Consider the following 23,236-nt stretch of genomic DNA (forward strand, 5'->3'; position numbering starts at 1 on the left):
TTCTGATGTTTAATTGTTAAAGAAGTAATTTTAAGGCATGAGTGAACTAAAATTAAGCTGAATATTGGAAGCTTCCATAGGAGCAATGACTGGTTTCTAAATAAAAACTGGACTGGAAAAACTGTAGGCAGTGCCCACCCCCTGAATTATGACTAAAAACTCATGATTTAGCCAAAAGAATACTAGTACAGTTTAAAATAAAATGTATCGCATATTTCATAAGATTAGTCATAAAGTGTATAATATCATGTAATAGCTACAACTTACCATGTGATTCATATGAGAGTCTTACAAAAAGCACATTGCAGCACAAGCTTCAGAGTTATGTGAAAGTTTGATTCAGCAGAACACTAAAGAATAAATAAGAAAGTTGCAAGAAATTATGTCTGGTCATCATTATGGTTACAAAAATCTCTATATATAATTCACTAAGGGCACGCAAGACACTGAGCGCAAGCAAGACACTGAGGGCACGCAAGACAGTGAGCGCAAGTAAGACAGAGCCCTGCCCGCCAACTCTAAGACCATGGGATACACTTGACAGAGCCATGCCCACCAACTCTAACCCTCCTACCGTGTCATGGGATACACACGACAGAGCCAAACATGCCAACTGTAAACATCCTCCCGAGTCCAGCATCGCTCTTGAGGCACACAACAACTCACCAAACACAGCCTCAGTCGCTTTCGTCTGTGCAAAAGTCCACATGCACTTCATGAGCCACTTTACACCGCACGCAAGACAGAGAGCCCCGCCCGTCAACTCACAGAGCCCCGCCCACAAACTCTAAGACCATGGGATACGCACGCATTTAATGTATAAATGGATATAAATAATTTCATGTAAACGATTCGCCAAAATCTGTTATATGTAAACAATACTGTTTAAAACGTTATTGTGTTTTCATCAGAAAACCCGGTTTCCACGTCTACCTGTATTAGTTTAAATGGCACTTTTACCACTTGCAATAGGGCGGATGCGCTGACTTATCGTGTCAACTGGGCAACACAGTGAATGCGGCGTCTATCTATATATGTCTATGTTTTCCGTAGCCTGCTACAGGAAGGTACTGTCTCGACCATTGGCATTGGTTTCGCTCCTTGCTATTTTCGTTATATTGCGATGGTGGTTTCCTAAGCCAGTGTTATACTGAATTCTTTTCTCACGGTTTTCCGTTCCTATTCTACGGCGGGCTTCGGCTAGTGTGAATAATTTAATTACCAATAGGGGGATCACATGTATTCTGTTGAATATGGCCGCTTACTAGGAATCCCCTCCTGAGCTGCTCAATTTTACACATTTTTTCTGTGCTATTTCTTTTATATGGTAGCTTACCTTATTACCTCCAAAAAGTTATTTCTCTCTTATTACTTTCAGGTTAGTGATGATGCAAGAAGAACACATGTAGAATTGACCATTCCAGCAAAAAAAGCTCTGTGTACTGCATCTGGAGAAGGCATTATCATGGCTTTAAAGATATGGAGATATTATTGTCATGGCTAATGTCATGCATCTAAGCTTTCACAAAAGTCAAGTTCAGCTCTGTCACAATGTTAACAGGTGAGGATTTCAGTCGACTCGCATGACAAGAAAATTCAAACACTGGAGAGGCTGATTGCTACCTTCATGTTTCAGGATGGAAATTGTCACACACGTGCACATGGGAGGCAGCTAGAAGGATCAAAAGAAGGTAATTCCACGCCAGGCAAGAGGTTGGCGGGGTGCAGTAGCCCTTTCTCTTTTATCGCCGCAGACCAAACATGCAAAATTCTGGCTGGAAAGTTCTGATTCGGCTTCTGGTTCCAGTCCCGATGACGTCACTTTTAGTTCCAGTCCTGATGACGTCACTTTCAGTTCCAGTCCCAATGACATCACTTCCAGTTCCAGTCCTGATGACATCACTTCCTGCCTTGCCTTAAAACCCAGCCATCATCCTTCTGTGATTCACTTCTGTTGTGGACTCAAACTGTGCAACACTTTACCTTAAATCTTCACTATTTGCAGCCTTTTTTCAAGTATACTCGTGGCTGCCCCAAACCTTTTTGACATGTCAAGGCGTGTCATTTAACAGATCATAGGAAATAATATCCAAATGGTAGGACTCAGAGAAAATGTGGAAAGTGGAAGATCAGTGTATGCCTTAACGAAACTATACCCTGCAGTATACCTGTATCTTGTGGACTTTTTGTCTGTCATTGAGGGAAGTCATAAATTGAATAACAACATTAATTCCAATGGGCCGAGACCGAAGCTTATGAAACTACTCACCTCTGAAGGTTACCAGATAATTTTATAGGAGGCATATCTCCTTTTTTTCTTATTGTTCCTCTTCCGCTGTGGCTGCCTGGAAAGCAATCTCACTGGTGATTAGAAGGGCTTAAGAGGTGGGACTTTAGCCCTTTCTTCTGTATATTAATCACTTCAAACTCAGGCATGGCTCCAGGAATGTTATTTTTAAAGCAGAGCAAACTCTTGAATCATTTCGTCATTTTGACAGTCTCGAGTAATGATTCAGTTCGAGAGTCAACTAAGCAAGAATCGTGTCACTCTTTTGTGGATAATGAATCAGTTTAATCTCGAAAAAGTCATTGAATGATACATGCCTAGTAAAGAAAGTGTGTGGTAAAGTTAAAATGATAGCAAATAAATGTCAGCAATTAGAATAATAATTTTAAAAGGTTTGATTTTATGTGAGTAATTTGTGGAAGGTAAAAAGGCCATGAATGTATTAGTTTAATATTATATTTTTATACAGTATGTTCTGTTTAAAATTTTCAATAACAAGCAATCGCTACATTCTAATGTACAAGTATGGTAAAGAAGAGATCATTAACAGAGTTCTCATTCATCGATTATAATTCAGCTCAGACTCAAAAGAATTATACGAGAAGTGAATGAGAATGGCAAATCAAATGAACAGGACGCGCACATGCACCTATGAAACAGAAGATGCTGATGGCATCACATATCTGCCACTGTCTGTTGCTGCACTCTTATTGAGCTCTGCTAAATACGTAATCACAAATCGATTAGTCCCATTTAAACGTGAAGAGTCTTTTAAATAGAAAGTATTGCCCATCACTTTTTTACTTATGCACTCAGACATTAAATTGGTAGAAACAGTGCTTGCAGAGAGCGATTCATTAATCGATATACCCCAGTTAGATTGGGCATATAAAATCTCATCAGCCTTTAGAAAATATCTGCCACCTTTTCTATATTACTGATTCAGAAATATTAAGGGGAGACATGATTAAAGTGTTTAAAATTATGATGGGAATTAGCACAGTGGATCTAGATGGTTATTTTTAAATAAGTTCATTAAGGACACGGGGACACAGTTGGAAACTTGTTAAGGGGTAAATTTCACACATTACATTAGGAAGTTTTTCTTCATACAGAAAACCATAAACACTTGGAATAAGCTACCAAGTAATGTAGTAGACTGTAGGACTTTACAAACTAGACTTGATGTGATTTTGGGGGATTTAAGTGGATAGGACTGAAAGGTTTTGTCGGGTTGAATGAACTGTTCTTGTCTAGATTATTCTAATGTTCTAAGGACTGACGTTGAAAAAACATATGCAGAATTATGGTATCTATGATAAACAAAATTGTAAAAAGAATTAAATGAATGATAAGTAACGATTACAGTTTCAAATTAGTAATTGAATTACAAAATATGTGTAAAATTGAATTCTGCACACTTCAAAACCTCAAACTTGTGACCCTCTTCTCCTCCTCTCCAATTTATATTTCAGAGGTGACAGAAGAATACATTTTTTTTTTCTGATATCCTTATGGTATGATAAGACAAAAGCTGGTAGCATTGGTGGTTTCATTTTATTTCAAGGGTGGCAGTGAAATTATAATCATTGCTGACCAAACTCTTGCACTGGACAAACCTGAAATTGGTGATAGATAGATAGATAGATAGATAGATAGATAGATAGATAGATAGATAGATAGATACTTTATTAATCCCAAGGGGAAATTCACCTAATCCAGCAGCCGTATACTGATACAAAAAACAATATTAAATTAAATAGTAATAAAACTGCATGTAAAAGCAGACAATAACTTTGAGTAATGTTAGCATTTACTCCCCCGGATGGAACTGAAGAGTCGCATAGTGTGGGGGAGAAAAGATCTCCTCAATCTGTCAGTGGAGCAGGACAGTGACAAAAGTCTGTCACTGAAGCTACTCCTCTGCCTGGAAATGACACTGTTCAGTGGATGCAGTGGATTATTCATGATTGACAGGAGTTTGCTTAGTGCCCGTCGCTCTGCTACAGATGTTAAACTGTCCAACTTTACTCCTATAATAGAGCCTACCTTCTTAACAAGTTTGTCCAGGTGTGAGGCGTCTTTCATCTTTATGTTGCCTCCCCAGCACACCACCGCGTAGAAGAGGGCACTCGCCACAACCGTCTGGTAGAACATCTGCAGCATCTTATTGCAGATGTTGAAGGACGCCAACCTTCTAAGAAAGTATAGTCGGCTCTGACCTTTCTTACATAGAGCACCAGTATTGGCAGTCCAGTCCAATTTGTCATCTAGCTGCACTCCCAGATATTTATAGGTCTGCACCCTCTGCACACAGTCTCCTCTGATGATCACGGGGTTCATGAGGGGCCTGGGCCTCCTAAAATCCACCACCAGTTCCTTGATCTTGCTGGTGTTCAGGTGTAAGTGGTTTGAGTCGCACCATTTAACAAAGTCTTTGATTAGCTTCCTGTACTCCTCCTCCTGCCCACTCCTGATGCAGCCCACAATAGCAGTGTCATCAGCGAACTTTTGCTCGTGGCAGGACTCCGAGTCATATTGGAAGTCTGATGTATATAGACTGAACAGGACTGGAGAAAGTACAGTCCCCTGCGGCGCCCCTGTGTTGCTGACCACAATGTCAGACCTGCAGTTCCCAAGACGCACATATTGAGGTCTGTCTGTAAGATAGTCCACGATCCATGCCACCAGGTGTGACTCTACTCCCATCTCAGTCAGCTTGTCTCTAAGGAGCAGAGGTTGGATGGTGTTGAAGGCACTAGAGAAGTCCAGAAACATACTTTGTAATTCTTACGGCACCACTGCCTCTGTCCAGGTGGGAGAGGGAGCGGTGTAGCATGTAGATGATGTCATCCTCCGCTCCCACCTTCTCCTGGTATGCGAACTGCAGAGGGTCGAGGACATGGCGGACCTGTGGCCTCAGGTGGTGAAGCAGCAGCCGCTCCATGGTCTTCATCAGATGTGACGTCAGAGCAACAGGCCGGAAGTCATTCATCTCACTAGGACGTGATATCTTTGGGACTGGGGTGATACAAGATGTTTTCCAAAGCCTTGGGACTCTCCCCTGTTCCAGGCTCAGGTTGAAGATACGCTGTAGAGGTCTCCCCAGTTCCAACGCACATGCCTTCAGAAGTCGTGGTGATACTCCATCTGGACCCGCTGCTTTGCTGGCACGAAGTCTTCTCAGCTCTCTGCTCACATGGGCTGCTGTAATTGTTATTGTTATTTTGGCTTTATCTATTTCACCCCAAAGCTGTTCAATTTTAAACTCTTGTTGTTGCCATTTCAGCGTAGGTTGTTTATAACCATTATATTTTCTTTACGCAGCGGATTGTTGTGAGGGTGTCACTTCTGTAGGGTTATATTTTGTCAGAAGATATCACAGAGATATGATGTCAATTGAGGCTCACCAGACCAGGCACACATATCTCATTATTTGATTGATTTTTGTAAAATGAAATGTGTGTGAATTTGTAGGCTACATTGGTCATTAGCCAATGAGGGACAGACATTACTCATTAAGTTAGTTTCTACATGGCCCCACCAGAAGTTTCATGACAAAAAAACGCCATTGAACCCACTGAAGGTGAATGCCTCAGTATTATTTTTAAAAAGCTACAGAGAAAAAATCAAGAAGCTGAAAGGCAAATACAGCTTGAAAAAAATTTAAAAATGCACCACGTACAAGCACAAAGAGTACCTAGTCAAGATTAAAATGCGTTCATCTTTAAAAAATCAGTCCACCTACAAAAACTGATGATGATGGTGTCAATCAGCAGAGCAGACCTCCAAAAACCAATTAGCAGCCAGTAAAACAGGACACAAACAAAGATAAAATGTTGAGGCATCACGTTGGTGACCCTGTGTAATTGAATGAGAAAAACAAAGAAAACACTTAGTAAATGTGGAGTAGTCTTTTTCAGACCAGAATTCTGAATAGGAACTAAATCAAGATGGACAATTTCCGGGTTATAAGTTCAAGTGGCAGGGAGGATGGACGTGGAAGTGATGCCAGAGATGGAGTGGCTGTTAATCTTCCATTCTACAGAGGGAGGAGAAGAGAGGGCATTAGAATGCAGCACCAACCCCTCGTCTGGCGGGTAACTACCATCACCCAAGCCCTGAAGCTGTCTTCCATGCTCACGCACGTGATGCTCTGTAAAAAGAATCAGAAATAACTGAGTTAGGTAAACTTGTTGATTTTAGAGACTTTTTGAACTTGGCTTGCATTAAGAGAAGCCATGATATTCTTTATAGAATTTCTTTATAAAAGTTGACTCCTCTATCTCAAGAGTGTAAACTGGCAAAAATGTCATTGACGCTTATCTGCTTTGATATGACCTTTTCTAAATCTGGAAGTTTGCATTAAAAAAACATATAAAGGCATCCTACTGAATAAATAACTCCTGACAAACTCCCCAAGAATGGTCATCCTTTTAATATCAGGCTCAATATAACAGATAAATGACTCAGGTTATCAAGAGATACACATTCCAAGATTATTAGGTTTGTATCTCCGCCTTCCTGTGGCACAAACATAACAACAACAATAACTTATTTCTTGCATAGACCAAAATTACACAAGGAGTGCCACAATGGGCTTTAACAGACCCTGTTTTGTGACAGCCCCCCAGCCTTGACTCCCTAAGAAGACAACAAAAAAAAAAACCTCCCAAAAAATATCCTTGTAAGGATAAAAATGGAAGAATTCTTGGGAAAGGCAATTCAGTGAGTGACACCCTTTCCAGGTTGGTTGAGCATTCAACGCATGTTAAAAAATGGGGTAAATACAATCCAATACACAGAACAGAGCACAAAGTAATCCTCTTTGTAGATCTAGATAGCCACCTCAGGAATACAATACTAATAGTACAAATTACAAAATGCAAGAATAGATTGTATCACAAATAAGGATACAGATTTGTTCAGAGTCCTGGATACCTCGGCCAACATGCTGCTTCCTCCAAGCTGGCCATTCCACAGCTGAGTCAGTGCTGGGCTGGACAAGCTGATGAAAGGACCTTTTTATCTGATGATGCCGGTGCACCGTTTTTAGAGATGACTTTACCATAGGCAGGCAAAAAAACTTGGGAGTCGAGCACCGAGAGGAAAAACAGAGTAGGTAAGCATTTGTAACAAATTATAAATATCATGGCTCCAGCAGACCCCCGTGACCCTGTGTTCGAATTCAGCGGGTTGGAAAATGGATGGATGGATGGATGGATATTATTTATATTTTAGTACTAATGACTCAGAGATGTAGTATTCGCAGTTAACCAGCCGCTCTAGTGAGGGTATGCTAAACTGAAGTAGTGAGTCTTCAGCCTGAATTTAAATGCTGAGACTGTAGGGGCATCTCTTATAGTGGCAGGCAGACCATTTCACAGTTTAGGGGCCCTGCAACTAAAAGCTTGACCTCTCACTGTTATTTTATTAATCTTTGAAATCATAAGCAGACCAGCATCTTGAGATCTTAATGTGCACTCTAGTTTGTAAATAATAAGCTTTGAGCTTGAGAAAGGCACTATATAGATACAATGTATTATTATTTTTATTAGAATAATTTTTATGGAACAGTAGGTAGGCAAAACCCAGTGATCACTAGAACCTCACTGAAGGAAATAAAATGCATCATAAGAGCAGGAGTTTTAGCTCACAGCCCATTGTTTTTTTCCCTTAAGGGGCCAGTAGCTAAAGGTAATATTATAGAAAAACACTTTCTTATAAGAGTACTCAGACTCTTTAAGAAGTTTTATAAAATGTTATTTACACATCATGTCCTGATCATTATTTTCAATTACATACTGATATTTTAAAAAATAAAAATATTAAGCACAAAAATTACCTATTGCATACTAAAAAACTAAAACTGAAATAATATGCTCTCACAATTATTTAGACTCATTTACATTAATATTTACTAACCTCTTCCCACTATAACAATTTTTGGGGTGCGTGTCTACCAGCTCTGCCGAGTGATTTTTGCCCAGTCTTCTTGACAGGTATTCTCTAGCTCTTTAAAGTTTCCACGATTTCACACTTACTGTACTTTGTTGTTCACTATCAAATACTTCCTTTGACTTGTTGCCTAATTCCCACTGGACATAGACTTCATGAAGACTGGAGTGGAATCTGCCATATTCCCAGGTTGAACCTATGGAGCAGGCTGAGTTAGGAAATGACTAGTCCATAGGGCCACACATACAGCATGTCTCAGATCAAGAAAGCCCATTGGGGCATAACTCGTTAAAACATTTGAATAGTGAATAGTGACTAAAAGTTGAAAATGCTCCACACACAGGGTTTCTACCTTAAACTCCATTGACAAATTTCTCCAATCTGTGCACTTTAAATGTTTGGAGTTGTCCTGTCACATTACTACTCATGTATTAGAAAAATATGTTAAATAACTATGGAAAGACAGCGAAAGAAAGAAGAAATGGAACAAAAGACAAAACTGAGAGTAAACAGAAACGTAAAATTGTTGTTATCAATCAGGAGCTCAGTAGCACAGGATAACTGAAGCTTGATTAATTTATATATTTTATTGTCATTTTGACTTTTGGGTCACTACATGGCGTAACAGCAGTAAATAGTACTTTGAGAATATTATGGTCTGTAATCACCCAAGGAATAAGTGGGAATCCAACCAGACATCCCTGTTTAATGCAAGTGCTCAAATAAACAAATGCGGTGGCTCTGCAAATACAGGGTGGTCCAGATCTAATTATGCAGATCCAGATTGTCTGGATGACTTTGATTTATGCGGGGATGATTCCAGTTCGGCGCAAAGATGATTCTTCATGTCGTCAGTTCGCACACTTCTCAGTGGTCTGGGATTTTTCAGGTGATTTTCTGTGTAATAAACTTAATTAGTTATAGCGTAATGAAAATTGCATAATTAGATCTGGACCACCCTATAAATGACAACCCTCAAGTCTTTCAAAGTGTTTTCTTGGCTAATCTTTTACAAGACTACCTGCCTCCAGCCCTGGAAAACTTGGTGGTTGGTGGTTGGTGGCAGGATTGGCACTCCAGCCACTGCAAAAACCTCACAGTGTTCCACTCCATTTGAACTAATGTGGCGCTGAGGTGTCACCCGTTGCAAGGCTAAGCTCGGGTCCTAATTTGGGATCCTGACGTGGTTCATCGTGTGCTGATGGTTCCTCTCTCTCTAGTGTTTTGGGGGCATGCATCCAAGAAATAACCTTCTGGGGCTGGCCAGCTTTTATAAGGCTGGGACTGGAAGGGGTTTGGCCTTCTCTGTGTGTGCCATATGCCCTCATTGGGCCTCTTCTTGGAGCTGTGAGAGAAAGAGACAGAACAGTTAAGGACAGCACCCCGTCATGTTCTAAAGTGATATTACCTGCTTGGTCTGAGTCCTGAAAGGTAATCCTCAAGCAGCCATTCGTAACAATATATTTTTATATCTAATATTGTAACCAGTGGACAGAATAGTGCAAACCACTTTGAATGTAGGAGAACATGTTTAATAAACAAGACAAACAAAAAAGCTGTACACAGTGGCACAAATGGAAAAGACAGCACAATTTTCCAAAAAATAAAATTTTTCCTAAGTTAGGGAGGCACAGATCAGTACCTGGAGCTTGCTCCAGGTCAGATTCCTGGTCCATCCTCCAGAGACTGTTGGGTTTTATAGAGCTCCATTTGGAAGAAATGAAGCCAGCTCTGGGCTCTGTGGTCGGTTAGGTGACCTCACTTGAAGACTTCTCTGCAGGTTCAAAAGGAGAGACAGCATGAGTACCTCCTTCTCATCTCAGAGTGGAACCGCTTACTTCATCAGAACCAGAAAGTGGATCACTTGACACATGTGTGTGAGAATATTTATACATATTACCTGTTAAAAGACTGGAGGTATATTCTAGTAAAACATGTTTGGTATTTTCATTTCAGGCATTCATTTAGATGTGCAGTTAGAAGAGTCTGCTGTGTATTGACTACAGAAATCAGCATCTCCTGTGGCTCTGGGTGTGATGCACAACATTTAGTTCAAATGCATGTTTTACACTTCATCTTCTTTGTAAATACAAACTGCCAGTTCTTTAAACCTCACTCTGACTGTTGTAATGGTGAGTGACAGAGACAACATAAATTGTTCTCATTTACCACTTGCCCTGTGATGTCTCTGTATGCTGAAGTATAATCTGTATATCTATATGTTTACCTGGGGTCTTTTTAGGAAACTTTTCAACCACAGAAGGTTTAACCATCGTAAGTACAGGTTTGCTGTCAGTCAGACGATGTTTAAAAGAGTACCATGGCTCTTTGCTGTTTAAAATTACTGCTCCAACTTTGAGCTGTGCCTGCATGAGGCATTGGATTGGTTTAGAAATGTGTGTCAAGTTGGCGCTCCAGAAGTTTTGAATTTTGCAGCATTTTGGAATTTCAGATTAGGGATGCTCAACCTCTGTCTTAGTGTGATACATACATGACTCTCAGATGCTGTTCTTCCTGGTCCCTCTGTGTCCATAACGCAGCATTTAAGGTTCTTGATGTGATGACCTTTTCATGCTTGTCAAAGTGATGGTCAAATGGAGTGAATTCTTGTTTTTGTTTGTACCACTGGTATCTCGGTATTGTACTTCGGAGTTTTGTAGTTTCCCATATTATAATTTCACATACCGTGTAAGTTTGTGGATTGTGAAATGAACCATCTAAATGTTCCCAGCCTCTTTTAAGTACAATTCATTCCTAGCTGTTGTCCAGACGTACTGTATATGGAGTATTATACATCTGTCTCTGCGAGAATAGGAAATGAATCAGAATCAGCTTTATTGGTCAAGTATATATACACATACAAGGAATTGGACTCCGGTTTTACCTTTCTCTCTGTGCATGTGTATGTGTGTATACACCTGTCACAAAGTAACATTTCTACATAGACAAAGACTATAGTGCAATTGTGCAAAGTGCAAAATCAGAATAAATACAAACTATGGAATATAGAATAATGAAATAAGATAAGCAGTTACATTATATACACATGGGGACCAGTTCAGTACAATGGATGAAGCAGTTAAGGATCAAATTAATTAGAAATGCCATACTTTTATGTCTTTCTAATTATCAAGTATGTGTTTGTGACTTTAAATGTAACCTTAATTTGCTTTATCTGGTCTATCAAACAGCTTTATGGTTTATTGAGAAATAGTCACTACATGACTACAAATCAAAAATGCGATTGCTGTTTAAACATCACATGAAATAACAAATTAAAGCTCAGCCTTTTCAAGAATAATATTGTTGAAATTTGGGGAATGTTACCATGTGTATCATTTTCAAATTTACACTATTTTTGTGCACTTTTGAGACTTTACCCAAACAGAGCTTGAATCTATAGGTTAAAACCAAAACCAAAAAAAATTTGCATCAAAAACGTATAACATTTCAATGGAGAAATCAACAACATTGCAATAACAAAATAAGAAAACTTGGGTCACAGGTCTTACTTACTAACAGCCCCGGTCCACCATCTTAAGCTGCACCTCTCCCATTTCCTGACTTCTCTCTCTCTCTTCAGTTGAGCGCTCATCTACCTTTGCTTTCCCAGGGCTGAGCTTGCTGGTCATGTAGTTTGGAGAACTTTTAAATCTGGTACCAGAGACCCTTCGAGGTGACCTCTAGTGCCACTCTGTAACCATCACCAATGCTGTTTAATTCCACAAACATGGGGCAGTCCTTCCCAAGACTCTAGCAATGTCACAGCAGACTGTCTTCTAGCAGCTTGGGGAAATGCCACATTAATTATTCTAATTAGCAATATTAGAATAGATTATGGTATTAAACTGCATCTTTCTTAAAATAAATAAAATATTAGCATATTTTACCTACAGTAATGGGCAAAGTGTAAAGTCTTCAAGCTCATTAAAGTGTTCCTGAAGACAGTACAGGGCGGCGTGGATCACGTGTCTTGTATTATGTATTATTAGGTTCCTCCAGCGTATGTAATTTGAGGTGTTTAAAAAAAAAAGAATATTCGTTTTCCCTCAGTGGTTTCTATTTAAATGTCTCATGACATGAAAAAACATCCTGTCAAGTTTATTATCAGCCTTCTTCACATTGCCTTTCCTGCTTCTGTCCCCGGCAGGTTAAATCTTTTGGATGAATGCCAGGGCCGTCTCTGGAGGTTTCATTAAACTGTAGGAAAGTGCTGAGAGCAAATGTTCCCAATCCTTCAGAGTAACTGAATCCTTTCTCTCTGGTTCTTCTATGTAAGTGTATCATAGAAACATTTTAATTGCCATAACGTCAATTGTCCACACACTCATCTGATTTCAAACTTAAAACTGTATGTTATAGTACTGTTACTGGAACTTGTTCACTATTCACACATTTACCGTATTGGCTCAAGTAAGATGACTTTCTCCTTCGTTCTGAGAGGTTGTTGTGCTCCCTCGGGAGTCACCTAATTAGCTAATGTGACCTTGTCTCCAGTTTGCATGTTAGTTACATTGTGTACTGAATGAATCCAAGCAATGGGAGAGCTCTCTTAATTTACCAACAGTACTTTGCAAAAGTCTTTGGCACTTCTATAAAGTGAAAATGCTTTCAAAAATAATGAAATGAAAAGCCTTGAACTATCAATTAATTTGCTGTAAAGAATTGTAAACAATAAAACAACAAAGTCAAATCAATATTTACTGCGACCACCCCTTAGGTCCATTGTTATACAGTTTTATAAGAAATTGGCTGATAGGTTGTTCCAAGCATCTCTTGGGGAAATTTCCACAGTTCCATCGCAGACTTTGTCAATTGCCTTGATTTCATCTGTCTCTCCAGTTAACCCCAAACATCCTCGATGATGCCGAGATCAAGGCTCTGTGGAGACCATGCCACATGCAGTAAGCACACTCCTTGCTCTTCTTTTGCCAATGATGGTTCTTTATGACCTTGGCCATGTGGTTTGGTACATTGTCCTACTGCAGAATGAAATGGGGAATTTAACACACTAATATTTGTATATTTTGTATTTTATTTTATGTAAATTAGATATTTACAGCTCCAGGGAGATTAATTCACAATGTGGCCCACAAAGACTCAAAGATAATGTGCAAACTCTAGGAGAATGGAGTCATATGGCAGCTTTGCTGCCCCCCATTTATAGCCCATGTCCATAGTTTGGAGGACTTTCTGTTATAATAGAAGTATTTACATGTGCTTCAATAACCCTGTTATTCACAGAAGCCTGATTTCTGAAATGCCATGTAAACCCATATTCTGGTTAGAGAAACCAGGTTATTGGCTCTGAAAAAACCTGATTAACAGAGTAATGTGCATTGCATAGTCCAATTACTTTCTAAAATAATAGGTAGCTCAATTCTTATTTTATTTAAGTAAAAATACTACATTATTATTATTCTAGCATCATAAGGTGTAAGGCCAGAAACACACATACAAGACACTTTGCAGGGCTCAAATACACAGCCAAACACAAAAAGTCTGCTAAATGCAATCTGATAACAGAAACGTATAAATAAAGTGTCAATGTCCATCCATTCATTATCCAACCCGCTATATCCTAACTACAGGGTCATGGGGGTCCACTTGAGCCAATCCCAGCCAACACAGGGTGCAAGGCAGGAAACAAACCCCGGGCAAACTTCTGCCCACCGCAGAAGTGTCAATGTGACAAAACATATTTATAAAATGCAATAAAATTATCATATGTCCCATGCTTATTTGCAGATTGACAGTGGCCAATGATGATGTTTTACTGTTTTTTTTTTTAAAGTTTAAAGCCAGATACAAGGCACCACTTAAGCTCCATTAGAGTCCCAAGACCACTTTTTCTGTGATATAGGTCACAGTCTATGGTGGGAAATTGAAGCCAACAATTTTAAGCCAAAGTCTAAAGGTGAAGTATTGGGCGCTTCTGGAATGCCAACAATGCAGTTCCCTTACGTACTTGTTTTGTCTTGGTAGGTTAATATATTACTCTACTTTCCCCTTTTGTATTATTAATATGTAGCCTTTGTCAGAATGCCTTAAATCTCACAGTGTCACCACTGTTTATAAGGTATTGTACCATATAAATTCTCCCCACCTTCCCTTCTACATCTATAACCTCAGGCAATTAGGTGTAGTAAAAGACAAGCAGGAGTTAAGTTACAACTTAAATAATGTATTATTGATAATATTCATAAATAATAACAATATGCAAAGTACATTTGAATATTGGCAACCATACAACCTAATAAATGGTGATGTGTATTTTCAGGTGGCACATAGACTTGTTAGTTACTTAAAATGTCTCTAGTTAAGACATTATTTGTGATCAGCTTTCTTCAGAACAGGCCGCATGCCTGTCTCAATATGGCTGCCGAGCTGTGCTCTTCATTGTGTTGTCCTTTTCAGTTCATGGTGTGAGATGTTCTTTGATCAGTTTGGTGAGAGAGAGAGAGTGTGAGGTAAAGCAAGCAAATTTATAGGTTTTTTGTCCAACACCTAGAGCCAATAGAGCGTCATGGTACTTAAAAGCTTCTGTAAGAGTAAGTAATAAGGAAAAATTGACATTTACAACTTATTGATTTCCCAGGTAACCGTGAAGAACTGTATGCAAGTATTTGTAATCAACTTTTTGTGCAAGCTTTTTTCTCATGCTCCTCTTTGATAGAGGTAAGCATAATCCAGTAATGATAGGCTAGGGCTTGTTTGTTCAGCAAGTGTATTAGGACCGGTAACAAAAGTTGATTGGTATCACTACTCAGTAGGTTCAGAGTATAACAGTATTTTGGGGACCATCTCATGTAGGTATACAGGAATACATAAAATAATTCCAGTATTTAGGTTACATTATTATTTCGATTTATAACTAACTCTTAATTGCAAAACAACAGATGTACAGTAAATAGAAGAAATTACTAACTGGAGGTCCATTTAGTGCACTTAAGGTGAACTGTGAGTAAAGCTGTCTCTGGAGAAATATATTCAGGCCAAATGTGCAAAACAATGGAGTTCGTAAAGTTTATAAGCCCTGTTTGTTTCCCATACTTCCGGAGTGATTCTCCTCTCACAACAAGAAGACTTCTGTAAACATTACCTGTAATCCCGTATCACTTTCTAGAAGATTAGAACTTTAGAAAAAGTTATATGAGAACAGGCTATTCAGCAAAACAAAGCTCACCAGTCCTATCTACATTATTCTTCAAATAACATCAAGTCAAAAGCCCCTAATTCCTACTGTCTACCACACTACTTGGTAGCTTATTCCTTCTGTCTGTGGTTCTCTGTGTAAAGAAAAACTTCCCAATGTTTGTGCGAAATTTACTCTTAACAAGTTTCCAATTTTGTCCCCGTGTTCTTGATGAACTAATTTTAAAATAACAGTCTCAATCCACTATACTGATTCCCTTCATAATTTCAAACACTTCAATCATGTCTCCTCTTAATCTTCTTTTGCTTAAAGCTGAAAAAACTCAGCTCTTTAAGTCTTTCCTCATAACTCAGTCTTGGCAGTCCAGGAATCAGCCAGTCACTTTTCTCACTTGTTCCTAAACAATCCTCCAGACAGATGTTTATTCGATTATGTTGACTCATTTTGTATGTCACTTTAGATAAAAGTATCTGCTAAATGAATAAATGTAAAATATCTGAAGAGACCAAAGCAAGACCCCACATTTGTTGACAATAAATGATCAGTATACAGAATCTAACCATTAAATATTTGGCGTATGCCATTTTTGTTGCAATAATAAGTTCAAGTCTTTTGTGGGTGATGTCTACCAGCATTGCACATTGGCTAGGAATGATTTTGCCACCTTTCTCCTGGCACATTTGTTCCACTTTTCTTTGACAGTGTTCATGGACCACCATGTGTTTCAGTCAGGATATGGATTTTCAGTGGAGTATTAAGTCAGGACTTTCATAGGGTCACTGAAGGACATTCAACTTTTTTACCATTGAAACACCCTAATTCTGCTTTGGCCTAGGGCTTGCGGCCATTGTTCTGTGAAAATGTAGGTCTAAATATATACTTGAGTAGCATATTATATTTTAAGATTTATGCTGACAAATAATGAATATAATCTTAACAAAATTTCTTCTTGGGCAAATTAATCCATCTATCCATCCATTTATTCAAGTATCCACCTATCACTGAACCCTCTTAATCCAAGCCAGAGCCAGAAACTGTACAGTATGTGCAGCATCAGACACAATTCTAGATGTGGGAAAGATACACATTGTTTGTAGTCTATCACATTTGAAAATGGTTAATGGGTATGAGCGCTTCTGTAAGGCACTCTCTACAGTGAAATTCTTACTTGATCAAGCTGAGCATTCAAGACGGCGCTAATGTACCTTACTGCTTGCTGTCTGCTATTGTTTGCTTTTGCTGTACAGTAATCCCTCCTCGATCGCGGGGGTTGCATTCCAGAACCCCCCCACGATAGATGAAAATCCGCGAAGTAGAAACCATATGTTTGTATGGTTATTTTTATATATTTTAAGCCCTTATAAACTCTATCACACTGTTAACATTATTAGAGCCCTCTAGACATGAAATAACACCTTTTAGTCAAAAGTTTAAACTGTGCTCCATGACAAGACAGAGATGACAGTTCTTTCTCACAATTAAAAGAATGCAAGCATATCTTCCTCTTCAAAGAATGCGTGTCAGGAGCAGAGAATGTCAGAGAGAGAGAGCACGCAACAGAAAAGCAAACAATCAAAAAATCAATATGTGCTTTTGGGCTTTTAAGTATGCCGAAGCACCACGATAAAGCAGCATTTTTTAGAGGAGCATCCGTATCTTCTAAGTAAACAGCCCCTCTGCTCACACCCCCTCCATCAGGCGCAGAGAATGTCAGAGAGAGTGAGAGAAAAGCAAACAATCAAGCACCGCGCGGGAAGCATATCTTATATCATTGAGGAGTTTTAGTTAATATGTAATACATGCTCTGATTGGGTAGCTTCTAAGCCATCCGCCAATAGCATCCCTTGTATGAAATCAATTGGGCAAACAAACTGAGGAAGCATGTACCATAAATTAAAAGACCCATTGTCCGCAGAAATCCGCGAACCAGCGAAAAATCTGTGGTATATATTTAGATATGCTTACATTTAAAATCCGCGATGGAGTGAAGCCGTGAAAGTCGAAGCGCGGTATAGCGAGGGTTCACTGTACTCTGTTTATCTGCAACGACCTCTACTTGTTTTTCCAAATCTGTAATACGTTATGGCCATCGATAGCTTATGGATATACATTCCATTGTTAATGGATCGTGTGGTGGATTTAAGGGCAGTGATTACTCTCATCATCCACTTCCATGTTGCCCCATTTTACTCACGGATCTTGTCTTCAGGTGTAGGCTGCTTGTCTTGCATCCAGTAGCACCAGAGGAAGCACCGTAAGAAGTGTCAGGGTAAATGTAGTGGTTTTTTGGTGAGGATTAAGCTGAAACTGACTTGTTTCATCAATCAGTCAATGCACGGCTCTAGGAAGACTGTGACAAGCAGAATATTTTTGTTATCCGCTGGTCCCTAGAACTTAGATATACTGGTCTTTGACCTGTGGCCACGGATCAGCCAGTTGGATCTCTCTAATGTCTCCCTGGAATACTGCGGCTACAGAGTGGTGGAGTTAACTATGGTAACCTATATACAGCGTAATTTTCACAACACTTCTGACCCTTTAGACATTTCAAAGTGTATTTCCTTACTAAAGTCTTCACAGTAATTATCAAGAACATTAAAACTCAGCATATGCCAGAAATGAATAGTGAAGATCAGTCATGAAAGGTCTGTAGGAGTTTGTCAGAGGTCTCTCTGCTTATTTTTTACAGAAGCGAGAGGAGCACAGACATCATCTCTGGGCAGAAGTTTAAGACCTCTCGAAGCCTCAGAGTCTGCTTTACTTTCTCAGCAGACAGGAACTGGAAGTAATGTATGTCATCCTGGATATGCCGCAGAAAGACCACTGAAAGACCCATAAGCTTATCTCTACTATCTGGTTACACCCCCTCAGTGAATACAACATCATTCACAGGAACCCTGTACAATAAAAGAGACTGCAAAGAGCTAATATTTGTTTTTTGTCCACCACTGGGTCAAAATTTGGCAGTGGGTTTCGGATGAAAACTCCAAATTGATTAAAATAAGTGCATCCAGTATGGCCTGATTGATGTCGCATCTCTTGTGTCCTGTCTTGCGGTTTTCGAAAAGCAACCTAACAGTTACAGTAACTATCATGAAAGAGTAAATACTGTACATTATTCCTAAAATGTCACTGTTTACTGAAAGTACTAAGTGTATGGACATTATAAATGCACATGTGCACTAAGCATGTTGCAGGAGATTCTTCAGAAATTCTGATAGCAAGTAAAGAACGAGAAGAATACAAAACCTTAACAAAGAAGTTATTTGGTAATGTGACAGGTAACCACAGATAAATCATACAGCTATCTGACTTGGAGAAAAATGATATAAATTGGTAGGTGCTGCAGTCTGTCATCATGTTTGACACCCATTATAAAGCTTACTGTGTACACTTTTTACATGGTGGGTGTTGTTCACAGGAGTTTTAGAAATACTTTGTTAATCAATGAAATGAAATGAAACAATGAACTTTACTATTGTCAGCTCTCAGTACTGTAGATATCATGAAACATGGGAAAAAATTACAAAAGCTGTTTTTATTGTTCAAAGAAAAAGAATGGGTAATTACACCAGTAGTTAAGCGCTTCAGAAATTCTGTTTTGTTAAAAAAAAACCAAATGAACTTCAAATAATTCTCTGAGCTTTGTGATTTATAGTTTATTTAATTCAATTCAATTCAGATTAATTTATTATTGTATAATACTTCAACTAGTCTTTATGTGACCCTCATTCAAACCTTCTGCCCCTTCAGTCTTTCTCTCCAGGTTGGTCCTCTCTGTGACTTTGCTCCTCTGGCCTATACGACACAAAAAGTGCATCACTCACAGGCTGGAATTTCTTTTCCGTTGACAGTTAAATGTGAATTAATTGAGATTTTCATATAGTAGTTCATCTTTTTATTAACTCTTATGAAAGGGGGACTGGCACAACTTCTGAATCAAAGTAATCTCTGGGCAGTCTGATGGCCTCACTGCTTTCAGACATGCACCTGTTCAAAGAAAAGAGGTCGACGTCTGTACAGTACTGATTTTTCTGTCCCGCCAAAGTTTCAGCCACTCCCCGGCTGCTACTGAAAAAATTCTATCCCATTTCCGCCCACTGTCTTCCACTTGCCCTCTAAAAGGCACTTGAATTTAGCATTTAGCCTAAGTGGATTCCTAAAACATCAACATTTACAAGGAGAGAGAGAAAAAAAAGCTCATGAGTAAATCTGTTTATGACAGTTTTTTTTTTGTTTTTTCAAAATGCAATCTGCATTTATCTATTTATTTATGAATATCACTTTCAAAAACACAATAGCTAGCTAGCTAGATAGATGGATATGAACAACAATATATAACAGAAGGTGTGATTAATGACAGGCAGGCAGGTAGATAGATAGGTAGATAGATAGATAGATAGATAAAATAAAAACTGGAAAAATCGGGGTGTTATCAAAATTTTTACCTTTTTTATCAATGGCTTTCTTACTGCCACTCAGCAAGTCAAACCTGCAGCTCGAAGTCTGCTCTTCACAATGGAAAGTGAAGTTTTCTTACTTCGACCCCTGTTAACCTGTGCTTGAAGCTGATGTCCTGTGAGACGCCTATCACACAAGCTCAGGATTCTCAGAGATGTGTCTTCTGATTCTGTTGTGGCTTTGGTGTCTGCCGGGCTTTTTCTCTTAGAGTTTCCTGCAGCTTCCTAGTTGATGGTTCAGGAAGCTACACACCCGAACACCTTGGCTTTCTTTCTTTGCAATTTCTCAAAAAGGAAAAACTACACTTTTAAGGGATATAATGGTTTCTCTGTCTACCTTTGAGATAGCAATACACAGTACAATATTTTTCAAAAAATTCTTCAGAGGGTGATTTTATACAGCCAGAGGGTTTCTAAGTAATCAACAAAAGTTGGGACACCGGTAGGAATTGTTTGCATCAACTTTTAAGACTTAATTAATTCCCTTTGCTGCAGAAAAGATGCTATTAATTATATCATTACTAGTGCACTTCTGTTTTTGGTAACCTATTTTTTATCCAGTTGCAATTTACTGTTTTCCTTTGTACCATTTCATGGTATTCATTGGACTTAAGCTGCCTGAATTTAAAAAATGAAAACAAATTGGAGTATTTGACTTTTTGACTAGCATTATGGTATTCACAGTATACAGTGGAACCTTGGTTTGCGAGCATAATTCATAATTCATATATTAAAGTGAATTGCCCCATAAGAAATAATGGAAACTCAGATAATTCATTTCACAACCCACAAATATTTATATAAAAATCATCAATACAAAATCTTCACTCTAACTAACAGAATCACTGCTATCTGTTGGCTCACTTCTTTTTTTGCAACTTTAACAAGGAAACATATCCAATGACAATTGTTTTTGCCTGAAGAGTCACTACACTTGGACACAAAATTAAAAAAAATGCTTTACGCACTGTAAGGTTTCTAAACTCTTTTGGGATTCCCCGCAACGAGACAACACACGGAAGAGTATCTTGAAGCAAGCAACCGCAGGCTCCCAGCACTGTAGCAGTTCTCCATAAAAATAGAATCAGGAAAGATTGCGGTCAAGCTATAAGTGCCTGCTGTTGATGGGTGATGCAAGGAACATTATAAATGCAAGAGCACAGTATTACTTGGCCACTAACCTGGTCACGACTCTGCCAGATTGCTGTGTCTCTGTATAGGAGAGCGGTAGATCCCGCTACAACAAATAACCATGCTGTTCCTGTTTCACGCTGAATAAAGCTGGTTTTGCTAAAGTACTGAGACTCAGCCTAGTGTTTTGAAGTGCAAGACAGAGAACTCACACGTTACAGCACACACACACGTGGTCACCATGCTATAGTAAAGAGAGCATGGGAGACGATTACCCAGAATCCCCACATAACGCTTGGCAGACAAACCGTATACTTGTATTGCAAGACCTCGCTCATTTATCAAGTTAAAATTCATTAAAAATTTTAACTCGTCTTGCAAAGCACTTGCAAACCAAGGTTTCACTGTATGTATGTATATATATGTATATATATATGTATATATATATGTATATATATACATATATACATATGTACATATATGTATATATATGTATGTATGTATATATATACTGTAAATATACAGTATATTGTCACGCTTGGGTCACAGATTTGCACAGAAACACAGGAGGTCGTTGAGACAGGAAGAATTTTATTCAAACACTGCAAACAAACATTTATCTCTTTTAAAGATTTTAAAAGTGCTCCTTGACAGAGATGACAGTTCCGTCTCTCAATTAGAGGTATGCAAACATATCTTATTCTTCAAAGGAGTATGCGTCATGAGCAGGAAAGGTCTGAGAGAGAGAGAGAAAGCAAAACAATCAATTCCAAAACTGACAGGCACTGTACAAGTCTTTTAAGTAAGCACAGTACCATGCGAGAACTTTATCACGCATTATAGCGCAAGTGAGAAGGGTAAGGAGCAATGTGAAGGTAGACCGTGTTTGAGGGGTTTTCCCAGGGGTGTCTGTGTCCTCTGAGGGTGCGATCACCTCTCCAACTTACAATATGTATATACTATATATACAGGTAGTCCCCAGTTTTCAGACAGCCGACCTACAACTTACGAACGGGGCTGCAGCTGTAATGCATGCACCTCAGTAACTGCCGCTCCGTCATCTTAGGCCTGGGGACGCTGCAAGCGGTGGCTGGACGGAGGCTGGAGTGTAGTGTCCCTCCGGCGGCTCCTGCAAGCGATGACCTGTGGTACATGTCACTGGGGCCACAGCTATCGCTCGTATGCAGGAGGGAGGCTTGATGAGGCGGTTTGCTGCCCACCCACTATGCCGCCGCAGCTACTGCTCCTGACTGGACGAAGCCTGGAGGGGAGCATTTCACTGCCTGTCCACCACACACTGCTGCCCCATTCGTTCTCGGTTAGCGGACACTGCAGGTAGTATTCTGATAGTGGAGGTGACTGTGTGTTGAGCGTGTAGTGAACCGACCCTCGACGCCCCCATTCATTCTCAATAGCAAGTCTACTTGTACTTTTATGCACATAGCAGGAAGTTGTCTCTTGTCAGTACATCAGACGTGTTGACAACGGGTGCCTTTCTGCTGTGTCTCTGAAACACAAATCTGTTGCAAGTGCTGGTGATACAGTAAAGAAGAGAAAAAACATCACCATTGAAAATAAAGCAGAAATAATAAAAAGGCCACCGAGAGCTGAAACTCCATCATTCATTGGCAGAGCACTTGGTTACAGTCGGTCGACAATAGCATTTATTAAAATAATGTGCCTGTTCCAACTTACATACAAATTCAACTTAAGTACAAACTTACAGTCCCTATCCCGTACTTAACCCAGGGACTGACTGTATATATATATATATATATATATATATAGATATATATATATATATATATATATATATATATATATATATATATATATATATATATTGTGAGACTTGCCGGACACCACCAGTCGGAGACCACATCTTTATAAAAATCACACGTTTATTTTTCATTAATAAACACAGTCCCAAACACCACACAATGCACAAAGCAATAATCACCCAAAATGAACTTTCTTTCTCTCAGTCCTTGGCCGCCAATCTCCTCCTGGGAGCTTCGTCCTGCTCCCTCTCCCGACTCTAGCTCTCCGATTGCTGGGAGGCGGCGCCTTTTATTCCTGCCCGGATGTGCTCCAGGTGGCTGATGGCGATCTTCCGGCAGCACTTCCTGGTGTGGCGGAAGTGCTGCCCTTTGCCCCGGAAGCACTCCAGGCGTCCCTGGCATGTTCCTCTGCCATTTTGACAAGTGTGGCGGAAGTAATGTTCACTCAGGTTCTAGGAGGCTT

Source organism: Polypterus senegalus, chromosome 2, assembly GCF_016835505.1.
Source record: "Polypterus senegalus isolate Bchr_013 chromosome 2, ASM1683550v1, whole genome shotgun sequence".
Taxonomy (NCBI): domain Eukaryota; kingdom Metazoa; phylum Chordata; class Cladistia; order Polypteriformes; family Polypteridae; genus Polypterus; species Polypterus senegalus.